This window comes from Melospiza melodia, chromosome 6 (genome assembly GCF_035770615.1).
Source record: "Melospiza melodia melodia isolate bMelMel2 chromosome 6, bMelMel2.pri, whole genome shotgun sequence".
Classification (NCBI taxonomy): Eukaryota; Metazoa; Chordata; class Aves; order Passeriformes; family Passerellidae; genus Melospiza; species Melospiza melodia.
The window spans coordinates 21,309,278-21,324,208 of record NC_086199.1 but is presented as its reverse complement, the minus strand read 5'-3'; the positions used below and the strand labels follow the sequence as shown (position 1 = coordinate 21,324,208).

Genomic DNA, 14,931 nt, shown 5'->3' with positions numbered 1-14,931 from the left:
AGGAAATGATGATCTTGCAGAGGAAATTATGGTCTAGTGATTTATATACAGAAGTGGACATCAGGACATCTGATTATTTTCTCTGTTTTATCACTGATTTACTTTATAATACTGGGGCAAGTCATTTTATCCTTCTGTGCAACCATGTTCCCATCTGTAAAAGGAATATTTCATCATCTGAAGAATTTACTCCCTGGACAATGTTCTCATAGCTGCATGGTACTTTGGAGCTTTATGATTATTTTTAAAAATGCCCACAGTCTGGAGGAAGCTGGAAGCTTCTTGCCCCAGGTGAGTAACTGCTTAACCTCAGGACCAAAACAGTTGGTTAAAGCATCCAGTCTTTCATTTCCTTTGCCCTGAAAAATTAAAGTCTATATATGATGGTTGATGGAAATCTCCTAGTCTGCCCTCAATTCTGCTGCATTGCTTTTGTCTTTTGTTCTCACTGTAAACTGATACTAGCTTGGGAGACTAAAAAGAGAGGAGAAATCATTAGGCTGTGTTAATTTACACCCAGCAAGGCCACAACCTTTGCAGTGTGTGGCTCAAACCCAGAATAGAGCTTGACATGAAGGCACTGTTCTACTGCCTGCTCACTACAGCAGATTGGTGTCATTCCTGTTTTCCTCTAACGAGCTTGTTTTCCCAAATTACTGGCTCACTCTCCTACAAGCAGCCACTAGCAATCATGCCAATTTCATCACCACTTTTGCCCTTCAGGATCTTCCCTTATCCCTTGGTACAGCAGTTGTGCCCAGCCTGAGCTGTCTGCCATGGAAGGAGAGAGGACACTTCCCTCCACCTTGATGAAAAGCTCCTAACACGCATTAAAAATGAGATGTGATCTGAGATGTCAAAAGTCTGGCATCGCAAGCTAGGCACAGGAAGTAATGTCTCACTGGGGTCTCCGCAGCATTTTCCTGACATACTGACTAGTCTGGTGCCAGATTTGAGACACTCAGGAAGGGTTTTTTCAGTGCAGGAGGAAGGTACAGCAAGACTGTGATAGATCCAGTGGAGCCCTCAGGCAAGCAGTCAGCTAACAAACCTTTAGGGAGCTTGCTGGGCTTGTTGGAGAACAGCTGGGGCTACTGTTTGTTCAGCTAAATACTCCAAAGAACAGCTAACTTTAAGTTTACAGTATTCAAATTTGGATTTACTGTGTCTTGTTCACATTGTTTATTTATTTTAAACTATTTGCTGGGCTGCTGAGAGGCTACATTAATGCAAGGGCTGGCCTCCTTAGCATGGACCTTTGTTTTCTCTGTTTCTTGATCTTCACCCAAAATAGAAGTCCCATTGTCCTCAAAAAGCTGAGTGGATAATTTTATTAGGGAGGAAGAAGGGGAAAAGGCAGGAGCAGTTAAAGTATTGGGTTTTTAAAAATATTGGATATTTACATTTACAGTAATATGACTTCTTTGGGATCACGGTCCTTATTGTTTATTCATGGCAGTTATATTGATAAGGCAAACAAACAGACCTAGGCTATCTATAATCCTGGAAATTGAATAAAACTGATTGTTAAATCCAGGGACTTTCAGCACTGTTAAAAACTTCTTGATGTTTGGAGGAATACAGAGCCTTGTAAAAAGCTTTGGCTAGCGTTAACGTGACAATTTGATTGCACAATGCTACCAATGCTACTTTAACCTGGAATGTAACAGCAGAAGAATCAGAAAAAAGTCAGTGATTAGGGGCCAGGGAAAATAATCCAGCTTCACTATATGAGTCCCCCTTGTGGAATATGCCTTCTACACTGTTGAGTCTGTTCTGTGTCCAGAAAATAGCATTAGTATTATGCATTGATAATTGAAACAGCTGTCATCTGCTCTCAGAATTAGTTTCCCAACTAGTCTGTGAGAAAAATCTGTGACTTTTTTGCCTCATCTTGGAAAAAAAAATACAGAAGAAAAACAATAATTGATGCAAGTGGAGGAAAACAACTCAGGAATCCCAGTGCTTTTAAAGTACGAATTTAGCCAGCAAGATTCCTTTGCAAAATCAGCTTTGTAGCACTTGTTTCTCCAAGTCCTTCCAGAGCAAACACAAATGGTGCATATGTCCAAGCTGTCTCCACAGCTCCACCTGCTCTACCACAGCCTGCTGGAGTGTGATCCTCCCACTCCATATTATCTGACTCATGCCACAGAATGATTTAAGAAGGAAAAGAGAAAGCCAACTTGCAGCAGGCTTTGTTCCTTTGACATAAAAATTTCCTCTGCCTTTGCTTGTTGAGTTGACGATTCCCATATAAATATTTTTTCATAAGAAGTGCACAAGATGACACAAAGGTCCAAGTAGGAGGGAGCTAAATTTGAATCTTAAATGAGGGCATTCTCTGTCCCTGTTTTAAGATGTAGAATTGAGAATGAATGTTGATCTCAGATTTTTCTGTCTATTACTGGGATTTGAAACTGCATTATCAAAGATACCAAGCAAAGAAATTCTGAAAGAGAACAATTTGCCATCCTGACTCATTTCTTTCCTTCCTTACCACTAGCCTATGGTCTTCCTATGAACGCTCAACAGCGCCTCACTGGACCTTGTTAGTGTTTAAGTAATGGGTGTCTTGCTGACACCTGATACAAAATTCATGCCTTTTTTCTATCATTCATAATATAGATTTTCTAAAGTACAAAAATGACTTTAAGGTTTTGTGGAAAGGTCTGTGTCAAAGCAGCCATGGTAGGGAATAAGTCTTCCAATTCTGACCTGGTAAGGGCTTTAGCAAACAAGGTGAGGAGTGGGCTAAAACACAAGGAAAGGAGCTCACTGTGGAGGGACTGTGTACATGTTCTGTCCCTGGCAGGCCTCCTTGACATGTCTGTTGTAGGTTTTGTCCAAGGCAAAGCTCAATAAGCAGTTCAGGGATTCTCTGTCATAGTTGTGTTCCCATAGTGATGATGCCTTTCTTCTTTTGACAAGTCAGAAGGGTGAAAGATTTGCTGTTATCAAGGAAAGCATAAAGAATCTCCATCCCTTATTGGATGTGGGTGGAAACATTTCCACAAAGGATATGGAAAAGACTGAGATACTGAATGCCTGCTTTGCTTCAGTCTTTTATGGCTGGACCAGCTATCCTCAGGGCACTCAGCCCCCTGAGCTGGAAGACAGAAATGAAAAGCAGAATGCAGTCCCCATGATTCAAGGGAAAACAGTTAGAAACTTGCTGCTCCACTTTAATGCACACAAGTCTATGGGGCCATATGGAATCCACCCAGGAATACAGAGGGATCCTTTCAGAGAAGAGCTTGAAAAGCCACTCTTAATAATTTATGAGCAGTTCTGGTTGAGCAGGAAAGTCTCAGAAGACTGGAGGTTAGCCAGTGTGATATCTACCTACAAGAAGGGCTGGAAGGAGAATCCAGGAAATTACTGGCCTGTCAGCCTGACCTCGGTGCCAGGGAAGGTTATGGAGCAGATCCTCTTGAGTGCCATCATGTGGCCCACAGAGGACAACCAGGGGATCAGGCCCAGCCAGCACAAGTTTATGAAAGACAGGTCCTGCTTGACCAGCCTCATCTCCATCTATGACAGGGTGACCCACCTAATGAATAAGGGAAAGGCTGTTGGTGTTGTCTGTGTGGGCCTTAGTAAAACCTTTGACTCTGTATCCCACATCATTCTCCTGGAGAAACTGACTGCTCATGGCTTTGGCAGGCACATTCTTTGCTGGGTAAAAAATTGGTTGGATGGCCAAGCCATAAGAGTGGTGGTGGATGGAGTTAAATGCAGCTGATGGCCAGTCACAAGAGGTATTTCACAGGGCTCAGTATTGGAGTCAGTTGTGTGCAATATCTCTGTCAATGGTAGGCATGAGGGGAGTGAGTGCACCCTCAGTCAGTTTGCAGACAACACCAAGTTGGCCTGGAATGTTGGTCTGCTTGAGAGCAGGGAGGTTCTGCAGAGGGGTCTGGACAGACTGGACAAATGGGCCAAGGTCAGTGGTATGAGGTTCAACCAGGCTAAGTGCCAGGTCCTGTACTGGGTCACAACCACCCCAGGCAGTGCTACAGGCTGGGGGCAGAGTGGCTGGAAAGCTTCCTGGCAGAAAAGGATCTGAGACTTTATAGAGGGCCTGAGGGTTCTGGTTGACAACCATCTGAACATGAGCCAGTGTGTGCCCAGGTGTCCAAGAAGGCCACTGCCATCCTGGCCTGTATTAGCAATAGTGTGGCCAGCAGGGCCAGGGGAAGTGATTGCCCCTGGAGAGCAATCTTGAGCAGTCTTTATGTTTCACTTACTTAAAACTTAACAAAGAACAAGAGAATGGTTTTTAGAAAATAATTTTTCCAAGCTGAAGGAGCTGGTGACTAGCCATTATGTGACAGTTTACCTAATTTCATCGCTAAGTATATTGTCCCTTACACACCTGCCTAGTCATGACTCAAGTAGTAAATGCTTTTACTGTCTGTAATTTGGAGATGTTGTAAAGATAAGTAAGATACAGCAAAGCGCAGTTATCCTCATTATAAGAACAAGATCTAACAGATTTGTAAAGATGTGTAATGTGCTTAAATTCCTTTTAAAAACCTTTTCTTTAAAGATTTTGTGCATATAACACACAAGAAGTCTGTGGTATGGTAACAAGCTGAAGCTAGGTACTAGAATGCATGATTTGTCAAATGGTTTCATTAAGAACAGGAGTTCAGCCAGATGCACAGATGACATTTGTTTTGATAATCGCTATAACTTTGGATATTCCTATTAACAGGGGCAGGGAACTTGGAAAGGGTATTAAACCTCATGGTTTAGATCAAGATTGGAGATTAGGATATTACCTTTTATGTTAGGATCTGATTGACTCCTTGCTGCCTACAGCAGAATCTCCCTGCATTTTCATGTCAATGGTTGAATCTTGGCAACTATTGCTTCATGAGCCTGGCTGTGAGCACACCAGCCTCTAGGTTTGTATATTTTTGAGGCTCAGGTTTAAGCAGATTCGTAATTGCTTGCTCACTAGGTTATCCTTTCCTTCTTCCGGCTCTTTTGCCTCCTGCAGATGTTGGTTGAAAATTTTCTGTTACTGTTATGAAGTTTTTGTGCTATTCTCTTACCTCCAAGTGGTTACATTGCTCCATGTAGTTAGTGGTATATATACAGGTGAAACAGCACATGGCAGCCAATATCTTAAAATTATTTGCTCCCCATTTTCGTTTCCCTTTTCTTAATTTCCATTCCTCATTGCACTCCTGTAATGTCAGTTTCAGTTTGTGATCTCCTTCTCCATAAAACAAAACCTTATTAAAATGTAACTACTCAGATGTTTGTGTTTAATGTAAATGAAGATTAGTTTCCATGTTTAAAAGTTAAGTCACTGATTAAGTAACCTGTAGACTTTTTGGCAATCGTGGTTATAAGAGTATTTATGAAGATACGGTCTGTATTTAGGGAGAATTAATCAGTTTAGAAGTAAAATCTATATGGCTGAAGGAAATAACTGTCTTTTTCAGAAAAATAAAAAAGGGTGCTAATGGGGAAGGGATGTCACTATCATCAATTAAAAATTGAAGGACGCATTTAAGACTGAAATGAAAATAAATCAGACCTAAAAACATTGCTGCTGCTTGCACTGTATCTGCACCATAGATAACACAGGACATCATCTCCAGGGCTGTCAATCAGAGATGGTTTCATGAGTGCCAACCTCAGTAAAAAATAATTAAATTGACAGACGCTACCAAGCTGGATTATCTCAGTGTCTAGAAGCCTCTCACCTCTGCAGAGCAAGGTTACTTAAGTCTGTATTTCTATGAGAAAAGGAATGTGCTGGTCTCTTTCTGCCTGGTTCCTATTCGTTTACTTACTAAAACCAGAGTGACAATTCAGCGTGTTAATTTTGCTTGAGAAAAACAAATGCAACTTTTCCATAGTAGCTGCAAATGTACTGCTGTGTTGATTGTGTGAGTATCCTGATCTACATGGGGCTAAGGACCAAGGATCAATAGCAACACAGTTTAAGACAGATCAGAACTCTGCTGATGGAATAGGTTCTGTGTAAACGTTAGCAGTCTCAGCAGTACAAACATTTATATGTGACTCATTAGCATTATAAAAAGAGGTAGAATATATGTCAGACAGCATGTCTGAAGCCAGGAGAGATGTTTTTTAAACCTTCTGCATGACCACCAGAAATTTACACTGCCTCTCTGTATTTTCCAATAAGTTAGATGGTGTAACCAATTGCCTCTTCAAGAGATTAGGAAGCAAAATGCTTTTGTAGGCTGAATTTTTAAGTGTTGAAGGTAGTACAGTTTAGCAGAACAGGTGTAGCTGTAATGATTTTATACATTAGTAGAAAACTGAAGAGGTAAGTCAAAGGTAGTTTTTGTAACTGTATGTAGAACAGAAATGCAAAGGCTGTTTTTATAATTTGCTGATTGAAATAGAAAGGAGTGTTGGAAAAAGTCAAGCACACTTTTTTTCTCTATAATGAAAGTATACTTCAATATCTTTCTGTATGTGACTAGGACAAGTGCCTAGTTACTATTTTTACTGACTTAAAAATTTAGACATTTTAAATTGAGAGTTTCAATTTTGTATGAAAATGTAAAGGCTTTTTTTTTTGAAACACTATGTAGCCTTTTTTAGGTTGTACAAGCTATTATTGTTTTGGCTGAAATAGTTTGAATATTATTTTCATTTGTAGTAGTTTCAGTTAGACTGCATATGCATTTTTGAGGGTGAATGAGACATACAAAGAAGTGTTGCATGCTTGTATTAAAGACTATTATATGAATGGATAATCTGGCTCTTTGTAGGAAAATGGAAAATTTAAAGGTATCCAACCTATTTTCATTCTCCCTGTGTCCAGACAACTCTTGCTATGATTGATGTGACCTCAGTCTACTGACAAAAGGAATCTAATCAGGTTATTTCATTTAAAATGGATGCAAACCAACAAGAGTTGAAAGCATCAGCAAAACAATGACGTGAAAGCTACAGACAGAAAAGGATCATTGTTAGGGAGAAGCTACAGCTGCGCTGTAAAACTTGGTGCTGCTTTCCTAGTTAGACATTATTGGGATGGATGATAGAATAGGAAAGGAAGACTTTGCTTTAACATCCCGGATAAAACTAATTGGGAAGCAAAATCTTTCCACCTCTCCTGCTCCCTGGGCATTTGCTAATGGAAAAACCTTGTATGAAGGCTTTTTCTTGGTGCTTATGTCAAAAGCCAGAGTATTTTTAAGGTACCTGAGGGAACTGAAATTACTTAATTTGAATTCTATCAATAGTCTAAAAGGAGAGAGCTGCTGAGAAAGGGAGACTTGGAGTCTTACTATGAAATTACCTTGCTGGATATTGCTCTGAGAATGAGATTGAAGAAAAGTCCCAGCCAAGTTGTGAGTTGGTGGGTCTCAGTCTGGTTGAAAAAAAGGCATGACCCTAATCATGTTCAGGAGCACAGCTTACTCTGTTTTAGGAGTCTTGGCAGCTGGAATACTTAAGCAGTGAAGAAAATTATGCTGACTTGATGTGAATTAATCAGAGTAACTTTTAAAGATTTAACATACACCCCCATCAGTACAAAAAAAGTCCCTGCCTACTGGCCATGGTGCTCATCTCCTACCCACACACATGTGGAGAGACACTGGAGCTGATTACAATCTGTAAGAGTATTATTTTTAACTGTTATAATAGTCCACTCCTGAATAATCATTAAGTGTACCTTAAAAAAAAACCCAAAACCCAAGCCAACAAAAAACCAAAAACTCAACCAAAACTAAAATATATGCAGATGACTAAAATACAGTTCCTTTCTTCCTACGCAGAGCTATTATGCTCAAGCATTCCCAGTGAAAGCATCTGCAGCAAATCATCAGCAGGATTTTAACCATTTAGTTGTCTGATGTTCAGTTTTCACTGATCATTGTTTTGCAGTTGGGGAAATGTTCTACCAAGGTAAATTTTTGAAAAGCTCATTACCTTAATTTGGAATAATTGAAAATTCCTTCTCTGGGTGGCCCAGAGATATGTCTATGACATTAATCCTGTCTGCCTTTAGAATTTTCTATCAGCCTATCACCTTTATAACTGAGCACCTCTTGGGTTAATGAGTTGGCATTCCTCTTGCTCTTTAGAGGTGTGGAGACCAGGCAAATCAAAGGAGGCTGTTAAGTTGTGTAGAAGAGAGATTATGAGATGTGCCCTAGAATGGGGTCTGTGGCATAAGCTGGGATAAAGAGACTGGTTGAAGATGCTACCTTGCCTCTGTATTTCCTGTGGCATGTATTGTCCAGCTCCACCTAGTTGGTGGATTGCTTTTATGTCTAGAATTGTTTATCTTCCATGTTTTTGAGAGAAGCTTTGGATGTTCATTTTGGCTCTGATGGTGAAAGTCTTTTAACACAATTGGGTTTTAACAAAAGGTTCTATTTTGTGTTGTTCAGAAATAGTTACAATATTAGAGGTGGTTTTTTTTGAGTCATGTTATTTTTGCATGTTGGATAGTACATGTTTTATGTGAAACAAATTTCTAAAAGAAAATATGTATTCCTGTACAAGAGGCTCAGTCTTTCCTTCCCAGTCCAGATGTGCCACTGCACTGTGCCAAAGGCTGATGCAGGCTGATCTGGGTTAGCTGCTCAGTGCCAGTGCTTGGGAAATAGTATCTTATCATCAGCTGAAGTAAAGAAACCCTGAGGGAGTTTCTCTCCATGAAATCCTTTCTGTGAGGTATCTCTGCAGGTCCTTAGTTCATTGTTGCTCTTCTTATCCCCCCTGTAGTTTCTGTTTCAAACTGGGATAGCTCAAAAAATGACCATCCTCTCTTGTTCTGCTAGACTGACCCCTCACACAGGCTCATTAAGCCCCAGCTTGCTTATTGTTTGCACTCTCCAAGCAAATGCAAGTCAAGGGAGAGATCTGTGCTTGGCTTTGGCTCAGAATGTTGAGCAAACAGCTGACTGATTTCTAACTAACTCATTTAGAAGAAGAGAAGCAAACTCTTTTTTTAATGTTAGCTTGCTCTAGTAGCAATTTTTCTAGGGCATTTTTCTCTGTTGGATGGAAATACAGAGCAAGGATGCATCCAGTTAGAAGCTTTGGTGTCTGTATTTTCAGGCATTAAATAGAGGTACTGGAATGAAAGAGAAATCCCTAATTAGCCCCTCAGAGACAACCCCAGATTGCCCATGCCACAATATGGCAAATGAAGGCCTGTGTGTGGCAAATTCTACCAAGCAAATCTGTGAGGAAAGGAGAAATGAAGCACTGCTCTTGATAATGGTGGAGAAACAAAGTATTTGGTGACATGCTGTGCTGCTGAAATTTCCTTTTCTCAGGTCCCTTCCTTCATATCTTTTTCCCCACATGCACATGCAAACAAACCCTTTTAAAGATGGAGAAGAAAGCAAAATTAGCTGGCTTCTTCCCAGACCTCTCCCTGGAGGCCAGGGAAGGTAAAGATAAAGCCATAGTTTTGGCGTTCCAGCCAGTACATACTCTCTTCCCCTGGATCAGTGTGGAAATATATCAGCTTGATGTTTTCGGAAATACCTGATTTCTGAGGATCTGTATGAAATCTTTACAGTTTTGTGAAATCTAAGGTTTGCATATGCTGCAAAACCAAGGAAAGATGATTATTTTATCTTTGGTTTAGTTTAGAAGCACAACTTCAATGCAGTCCCAAGGTGTTGAGGAAGTAGATGATGCTTGCAAACTTCTGTCAGTTCTAACTAAATATTCCAGAATCCCCAAACCAAACAAATCAAACATTTATTTATCCAACTTCTCACACCTTCTGTGGGGGTGTTAGCATGAGTTATGTGTTAGCTTGCTGAGGAAGGATGACTGGGAAAGGAGAATTGCTCTCAATGGCAGACATTGAGAAGTACATTCTTTCTGTGATGCAAAATGAGTCCAAATTACTCAGCAGCAGACAGAGACAGGCTGAGGGAGCATCTCACCTTTGGGTGGTTGAAGAGGGAGGAGTTCAGATGTGAAAAGTGGCAAAATGAACAAAAGATCCCAGAGTAGGAGTTTCTTGAAGATTTCATGGTGCATCAGATTTTGGTGGAATATTCAGATGGCTGTAAAAGATAAGCAAAAGATATGTGTCTGAAACTGTGGCCTTTGCTCAGCAAAGTCACCTTGTCTCTGCATTCAGCAGGAATGGTTTGAGGTGTGTGTAAGAGATGTTCTACTGTTCTGTGCATGTGTTTTACTGCTGGAGGATCCTCCCTCTATAATCACATCTTCTTTAAAAACCCAACACTCTCTCATGCAGTATCCTTTTTCCTACGGCTGCAAGTCTTTTACTTTTGCTACAATCACTCTCCTCAGAAATAGAAAACCTATTTTATGCTACTCTTGGCACCAGTGAGGCCCCTACAGCTTTGTTTTCAATTGCTTTTTCCATTCTTCTGTGTTTTAATTATGTGTCCTTAGTGATGATATTTTATCCTCTGAGAAATGAAATTGTTACTTTATATTTGTGATCCAGTTTTGAGATTCTGTGGAAAACGTTGTAAAGAATAAATAATAATAATTCTGTGGCATCTCTTCACTTTCTGGAAGATTTCCAGTCTAAATTTCTTCTGTCTATATTTTTATGCTTTTAATTTCATTTTTATCATTTTGAATTGGTCTTCCATCTTTCCTATATATCTCATATTTGCAAATTTTATTTCTTTTCTTAGTCAGCATTGGCCCAGCATTTTAATATTCAAATTTGAAACTGTCTTCCTAAATCAGTCTGAGATAGTCACAGATTTTCTTCATGTCTATTCCTGCTTAGCATTGTCAAAAGGAGCTTTGTAGTATTTGGTAGGCAGTCTGAATGAAAACAATGAAGGAAATGTCAGAGCCAAACCCCACTAGCTAAGTAATAATGAATAATCAGTTCCTTACATATTTACCCAAGCTTTTTAGTGTTATAAAACAAAAGAAACCAGGTTGGAATTCCACAGGGAAGTCAGATTTTTGTGTAAGATTTAAAATATGTGCTCCTTTCTGGATTATACCTGCATTAATTTTCATTCAATATCCTTTCTCTATGTGTAACATATAGTTATATATTTATTTAAAATGTATACATAGTATGTTTTATATAGTATTTTTGTCCTGTTCTTAGGATTTGATTTTAAGTCACTGTTCATTCCCAGTCTGAGTGTCTGAAGCATGGGATATTTTTAAATGATACCTGTATTGTAAATTCCTTTCAACGTATAATGAACTCTTGAGTAGTGTCAGTAGAATTCTAAATTAAGAGTACATGAACCATGCACTAGTTCTGGTTGTCTTAAAATCTGAAATAACACTTTTCTGGAACGCTGTTTCTGGGAGTGTATTTTTTCTTTGTGGAAGGCCCTTGCAAAGCTTTATGAACAGTTTTTTCTCTGTCATAACGGCACAAAATATTATGACTGGTTAGTGGCAAAATACAGCAAAGGAAAGAATATTGTCTGCAGTGGAATTTTATGTAACCTAGAATACATTTACCCAGGGAGTAAATATAGTCAGACCCCTGAAATTCTTGCACTAAGATTACACTTTTCGGATTTAATATTTTGTGCTGTTTGTAATAATTTTTGAGTGTTGCACTCAGGACTTCTCTAGCTGTCTCTGTGATGTGTCCTCAAGAATTTTTTTACTGGTTGGATGCAACACAGGCCTCTTCAATTCCCATTTAATTCTACTTCTCTTTCCAAAACGTGACCGTGAGTGGTCATGCATGTAAGGAGGCTCAGTTCCCATGTTCACTCTGTTGGTTTTGCACGAACTCTTCTCTGATTCTTTTCTTGGCTTTTCTGTCTGAGCAGTCATGTTTCTCTCTCAGTGCTTATTTCCCTGTAAAACCACAGTAAAATGCAAGATGGAAACCCCTGGGATTTTAAATCCCAAGCCAAGTCTGAATGAGAAAGGCAAATATCACTCCCACACTTTCAATGCAACTGCTGCATTGATTTATAGATAAATTTTTTTTTGGACTCTTATTGCCTTTGACTTCTTTGCAAACCCCAGCAGTTTTGTCTTTGCTGACCAGAGAGGGACATATAGTTACAGAAAAGCTTCTCACTTTGTGGTGCTCTCTGTCAAGACATGTTATAAACACTCAAAATACTCCTGGCTCTATATGTCTGTATTGAATCTAGTTTAAACAAAGAAAGAAAGCATAAGAATGCAGGTTATTTTGGGATTAGAAATATAAAGTTTTCTCTGCGACAGTGATCCTTGTAGTTGAACACATGGTTACTAAAAGAGTTTGGCTTTACAGCTGGAGCAATGTAAAAATAGTTTCAATTAAAAAGATGTGAAAATATATAAAAAGTATTCCAAACATTTGAGTTTTTAATAAACGTCTGAAATTCACAAAGACCAGGATGGTACAGCTGGGTATGAAGTCTTTGTTGCTAGTCAGTTGATGCAAACTTCATGAATCACTTGGCTTTTCTAGGTATGAATAATCACATATCCAGCTTGTACCAATAAAATCTGTATACCATACCCCACAATGTTTTGTTGTCTTTCTGTAATTTAATTATAAACTTCAACTAAAATATTCTGCAAATTTCTCCATCTGGACCTTGTTACCAGAGTAGTGGCAAATGATTCACTGTCTACAAGCGTTTCATAACACTGAAGAGGAGATGCTGTCCACCCTCTTTTTACAGACAAAGAGCAGGGCCATAGGGGCTTAGTGACTTTCTCAATGTCACCTCCTAAGTCAGAGAGAGATCTCCTGTATGCTAGGCAGGCAGCCTAATGACTGAGACATCGCTCAAGCCAGTGAAGTTTGTGACCTAGATGAATGTTTGGTGCATCTGGCAACACTTCAGCCGTGTTTCTGCTGGGAACAGCAGTAATGTTTGGCTGTCTTGCAGGTATTTTGCCTCTGTGCACATCTGGAAAGCTAGCAGGTATGCAGGCATGGCCACTGTGGCTTTCTGGAACAGGAAACAACCAACAATTAGGGTTTCAGGGAGTTGTGTATTGTAATATCCTTGCAGAGCTGAGCTGGGTTACCAGTAATGACTGCAGTGAATTTGCAGAGAGCTTTCCATAATGGAAATCTACCATAAGCTGTCCTGCCAGTAGGTGGAAAAGGTCAGTTGTGTATTCTGTTGGAGAAAGAAAATTGTGGTAAAGGTCAGAAGAATTAAGATATTTTCAGTCTGCCAGTTCCTCTGGTTCTTTAGTCTGGTGCATGTTTTATAATGTAAGGGATATTAAGGGATATAATTAGAAAGCTGAGAAACCCAACAAGCTGAGAAAGCCCATCTCCAATTTTTAGCTTGAGTCCTTCAAATTGGGATTAAGTTAGTGAGTGAAAGTTTTTAATACTGCCTTCTTGCTCCAGAAAAATGTAAGCTACAGATCACAGTGTGTTTTCAATAACCTAAATGATGTTAATCTAAAGTGAAACACACTTTGTTATTGAACACAGTTCTCTATCATTAAATACTGAAATCGCAGCACTGCCTTTATTCTGTGGTGTGTTCTAGGCCTTTCTTGAGTGCTGGTGGATTTACTATTATTTTCTGGTAAGCAGACTCCTTAAGATGTGCAGGTTTTAATTGTTTATGTATCTGTATTAAGTACAGTGAGACTGTTAGCTAATGCAAGATTGGAATATAATGTGAACAGTGCATATTTGCAGGTGATTCCCAAAGAAGCTGAGTATTTGAAATCTAAGGAAATAATTTGTTTTCGTGTACATAATGAGCCTCTGGAACTCACTGCTGCATGGTGTTGTGGAATCTTAAGTACGTTGGAAATCTTTAGTGTACTAGAAGTGTTATATGGAACAATATATATAACTAATGAGCAATCTCTCGCTGATAAAAATTATTTGGAAAACTTGTAAGAAATATAAAATGCAATACTTAGAGAATATAAACAAACTATCAAGTAAGAGATTAATAAATATTTAGGCCAGATACTCAGTAATGACCTACCAAAAGCATTCTTACACTAAAGGAAATGTTTCAAAAAACTCTGAAGTGCATTCTTGCTAATACTGCTAAGTGCCCGTGCTGCTCTTCTTCTCAAGAACTGAACATTTACAGTGGCACAGGCCATAAGGCAGAATTGAATGCTGGATATTAGCAAACTATATTCCATGCAAAGCTTTACTAAAATTTCAAACCACTGGCTTTGGTCTGCTAACAGTAGCCTGTGCATTTGCTAGTATTGATATGAGACAAAAAAGGGTCCTTCTCTATTATTTTTTTTTTTATTAGTGATGCAATTACTCAATAATAGAGCACATGACATGTATCTCTTGTAACTGTGACTGTCTGCCTCTGTGATGAGGGAGTTGGCCCTTTGAGGGTGCACTGGAGCATTTTTGGCTCCCATGAGCTAAGGAGAGGCTTGCCAGGGCCTTTTGCTGACAAACATGCCTTTGGAATTGCCCTGCATTTGGTCAGGTTGATGAGTAAACAAAGTGGTCTAGAAGCCAATATAACTGGTTCTGTGCTTGAACAAATAGGCTTAGCTTTTGAGCCTCTGGGAAGAAGTTAGAGCTGAGTAAGCAAGTCCCTCTGTGCATTGGATTCAAGAAGCATATACACATATGCTGCAGCAGAGACAGTCCTGTTAAACATGAGGGGCTTATGTGGGTAGCTCACAAAGGGTTGTGGCCTCACAAGAGGAGGCTGGTGGGGCAGAGGGAGTGACAATGCCTCCTGTTAGGAGTCACATGTGGTCGCTCTGTATGAGGTTAAGCTAAACTGTGCTCGTGGTTATGGGTGACCAAATAGATGTATTTTTCTTTGGGACATCATGTTGAAACTATATGTTTAAAAGCATTGGCCACTTTGGATTAATTTCCTATGTTAATTTCCTCTTGCTGTATCTTTGGAAGAAGGTATTTTACTTTATTTCCAGCTATAAACTCTTAGATAATGTTGTTTATGTGCCATTGAATGATGATTGTTACTGTCCCAGAAGTGGTCATAGCTTATTGTTAAGTGAAGC

The 14,931-nt window shown here is 39.4% G+C and overlaps 1 protein-coding gene across 20 annotated transcripts in view; it reads left to right on the top strand.

Annotated features, from left to right (window-relative positions):
- Window positions 1-14,931, top strand: part of NRXN3 (neurexin 3) — a 706,103-nt gene that overhangs the window by 252,981 nt on the left and 438,191 nt on the right. The window lies entirely within an intron of this gene.